Source organism: Bidens hawaiensis, unplaced genomic scaffold, assembly GCF_021521415.1.
Source record: "Bidens hawaiensis isolate Kalapana, Puna unplaced genomic scaffold, B.hawaiensis_p1.1 tig00070568_1, whole genome shotgun sequence".
NCBI classification, from domain to species: domain Eukaryota; kingdom Viridiplantae; phylum Streptophyta; class Magnoliopsida; order Asterales; family Asteraceae; genus Bidens; species Bidens hawaiensis.
Genome location: NW_027502402.1, coordinates 26,521 through 31,108, shown reverse-complemented (window position 1 = coordinate 31,108; position 4,588 = coordinate 26,521).

Below are 4,588 nucleotides of genomic sequence, written 5' to 3'. Positions count from 1 at the left end.
AATTGAGTTAATTTCCGCCTTCTTACTATTATACTCCCCCTCTTTCTGTCGTCTCCAATTTCCAACCCAATCCTTGATCCGAAATTTTAACCATCTCAGTTTGGTAACCAACGCCAAATCTGCGGGTCCCACAAACCTGAAAGAGCTACACTGAGACTCTACAAACTCGACGAACCCTGGGATATCTAACCACGTGTTGAAGAAGCGAAACGGAATGTGACCGAAATTCACTGAAACGGAGGCAATTAAAAGAGGCCTATGATCTGACAACTCTTTGGTTAAGGCGGTTAAAGAAGCGAGAGGCCAAAAATTCATGTAGTCTTTACAAACCAAAATCCGATCTAATTTGCTAAACTTATCTCCCCTATCAGAGATGTATGTGAATTTTCCCCCTCCCATCTGATATTCAACTAGACCCGCCTCCTCAATAAATTCGTTAAAAGCCTGCGCATTCACCCTGTTAAAATAAGAATATCTTCTTTCAGACGGCTCCCGGACTTCATTAAAATCGCCCACCAACATACACAACCCCGACACCATTCTTCTAACACTCAACAGTTCCAACCAAAGACGCTTTCTTTCCACGACATCATTCGGAGCATACACATTGATAATAGTTAAAGAGGCGTTTGTCGACTTAATAACCCCGTTAATGACCAAGAACCGACGATTTTTTAAAACACCAGTTTTTACAAAAAAACAAAGGGTCCCAAACACTAAGAATTCCACCTGACTGACCAACGGCATCGACCATATCATAATCAAACAAGGAACGACCCCAAAACCTGTTCACATTGAAAAAAGCAGAATTCCCCAACTTAGTTTCCTGAATAGCTATAAAATGAATCCCATAACTCGTTTTTAACCCACGAATCCACTCGGCCTTTAAAACATCGCCAACCCCCCTTATGTTAATTGATAGAACATTCATTGATCAACTGGTAGAGCACCTTCACTTGTAACCTGTTGGACCAGCTCTATAAATTCCCTAAATCAGCCCCTATGTCAGCTCCGACCTTTATCGTAGCATCCACTTCCAAATCAAAACCTTCATCAAATGGACGCGAATTCGATATCTCCTCCAACCTACCATCAACCCCAACCAAATTCGACTGATATATACCTTGCTCCGAAAGATCTGAATTCGTCGGTCGAGGATTTTGCTCCGAAGTTAATGAAGCTTCTTCGACGGAGTCACCAGAAAAGCCGTGGAAGAAACCGGCGAGGAATTTCTAGCCATCAAAGAAGAAGCTCTAGAGCCGGAGACTCCAGATAAAGAGCGAGCCCTTCTGATGAGATTATCTCTTAGAATGTGCCTGCCTCTCATCGATGAATCGAATAAAGTACCAGTAGCCCTTTTGGATTTCTTAGGTTTAGGGAATCGCATATTAGCGACGGACATAGAAACATACGAGTTTGCTAAGTCGTTCAAGTCAGGTAAGTTACCAGGTCTTGAAGGCTCAAGATTTTGAGAAGGCACCACCTCAATTTTGTTGGGAACTAAGATGCTAAGTGGGTTGGACTCATGTAAGACTACACCCCCATTTTTTAAGCAATCAGGTCTTGAAGGACTCAAGATTTTGAAATGTCACCCTCAGCACCTCTGCAAGAAGAATTTCCCGCACGATTCGTAGCAGGTAAGTCAACACTGTTGCTAAGAAAAACTTTTTCTGGAGTCGCCGTCGCAGCCACGCCATCACCAAAATTTGAATCTTCGGCATCGGAAACTACTACCGGAATGTCTCCGAACTCATCCTTTTTCGAAACGGACGACTCGCCTTCTCTGAAAGCGGGTGCCCATTCCTCTTGCACCTCCGTCACCCAAACCTCAAAACTTGACCCACCGCATCTAACCTCAAAATTCTGATTAATGAGCCTTAGATGATTTACAAGAACACATGCTTTGCCATATGATATGTTATTATCATCACTTGAACAAACACATGGCCTCAAGGTTCTGCCAACCTTTTCAATAGTACAATCAAACACTAATTCCTCCCTGAACTGAATAGGAACGCCCAAGATTTTAAGTGTAACACCCCGACTAAAGGCGGATTATACATCGGGGCGCCACATATTGTTTCATTACTCGTGACACTATTGGTGTCAATATTTATTAATACACATTTTATCGCGCACGCGCAGCGGGGAAAATAAAGAACATAAATCAAACATAAATCAATATATTATAAATTATAACATTCAAACAACATTAACTTGTCTTGATACATTTTAATTCTAGGTCCAAAAGTAAAAAACGTCCCACGTGTCCACAAGCTCCAAAACAGCTACTGCAAACCTGAACATGTGTTAAAATAAACGTCAAACACTTGCGTGTTGGTGAGAAATCAAGTTTAATAGATAATCATAGATAATCACAGTAAATCTGCGCGCAACACGTGTATGTCTAGAGTTTAACAAGGGTGTAATCAGATTGTGATCAAGCCTAAGATAGTTCATAGATCATAGTTCAATCCATGCTCCCAATTGAGCATAAAAACGAGAAAACATCTGTGCAAGTGTAAACAAAGAAAATCATAAACGAATGTTCTCCCGTGTTCATCTAATGGTACCATGAAAACTGCGGAATAGACCGACAAGACGGTTAATGATCCACACATACAAATAAACAGCCAAGTCTACGTCCTCAACACATGGGATACTGCGCGACTAAAGTTCATAAACAGTTTAAGACTCAAGTTTTGTATGAACACATGAACATCCCAAAGCATTTAAAATAAAAAGGGATTAGATACGAGATAACTCACTTGATAAACGATGCGGTGAAAGATATGCAAGAATCAACTCTTAAACAAGCAAAGTTAACCTATAATTAAGATTATTGTTTTAACGATCTGTTTTAAGTCTTGATAATAAGTTAGCATAATTAATAAGTAAATTATTATATAATATATATATATTACCGGAAAAGCAGGGCAGAACAGGGAGGAAGACGGAGGCAGAGAGGAAGACGGCAGAGAGAGCAAGGAGCAAGAGAACAGGAGAGATTAAGTGTTTTGTGTGTGATGTGTTATGAAATATTATTATTATTTATAGGAAAACCCTAGGAGACACAAACCCTAGAAAAAGGGGGAAAAGATCTCAAAAAGTAAAAGAAAAGATATCAACGGTAAAAAGTTCTGAAAAGTAAAGATATCAAAAGATATGGCAGCTGCAGGGGGCAAGATAAAGCTGACAGGGAACAGTAAAAAAAGCATGGGCGGTTCAGATAAAGGTACTGGTCAAGCATGGCAAAAGCAGATCTCAAAAGATAATGTCAGTCACTTTTTCTATCAACCAATGGGGTTGGTACGCATGCTGCGCCGAAAGTAACTATTCAGACATTAGATAGGTTAGGTCAACAGCTCAGAAGAAAAGACATTACAAAAGCAAACGGCAAGAATAAACAGAAGACTAGACTAAAGGGTCAAGCGCGAGAAGGCTGAGTGCGCGAGCGCGAAGGCTGGCACAACAAACCTTAGCGCACTGCGGGAAGAATCACATCCTTAGCGTGCTGCGTGAAGAACAAGAATTCTAAGCGCATCGCGGGAAGAACATACATTCTTAGCGCATTGCGGGAAGAACATGCATTCTTAGCGCGCTGCGAGAAGAGTTCTCTTCACGCATCGCAGGAACAAGATGTCTTCACGCAGGCTTCCATGTAAGGAGTCTGGCGCGTGGAGCTGCAGACATCCTTAGGCGGGAAGAACCAAAGGACAAGCAAAGAGGGAAACAAGGCGTAAGGGCGGGACGGCGACAAGAGGGAAAAGAAGGCGGAAAGAGAGAAGGAAGAGGGACGGGACGGCGGAAAGAAAGAGAGAGAAAGAGGCGGGAAGGAAAATATATATTATTATTAAAAGTAAAATATAAGTATAAATAAATATTAAATCATAAAAGAAAGAGATCGGGTCAGAGAAACGGGTACCTGGGTCGGGTCGGATCAGGGCAGATGTCACAGTCTCCCCTACTTTAAGAAATTTCGTCCCGAAATTTATCTCGAAGTAGGTTGCGCAGAGAACAGGTGCGGGTACTTGATCTTCATCTGATCTTCCCTTTCCCATGTAAACTCGGCTCCGCGCTTGGACTCCCAACGAACTTTCACGATAGGGATACGACTGCGCTTGGTTTGCTTAACCTCGCGATCCATAATCTCAACAGGCTTCTCAACGAAATGCATAGTTTCATCAACTTGAACTTCATCAAGTGGAATGTGAAGGTTCTCGTCAGCTAAACACTTCTTGAGATTGGATACATGGAACGTTGGATGCACATTACTGAGCGCGGGCGGCAGGTCAAGTCTGTAGGCAACTTTTCCCACACGCGCGAGAATCTTGAATGGACCAACATAACGAGGAGCAAGCTTACCTTTCTTCCCAAAGCGGACAACACCTTTCCAAGGCGACACTTTGAGGAGAACAAGATCACCAACTTGAAATTCGAGAGGCTTTCGCCTACGATCTGCGTAACTCTTCTGTCGGCTCCTGGCAGTCAGCAGATGATCACGGATCTTGGCGATTTTATCAGTTGTCTCTTGAACAAGTTCGGGTCCTGTGATTTGAGCTTCTCCCACTTCGCTCCAACAAATCGG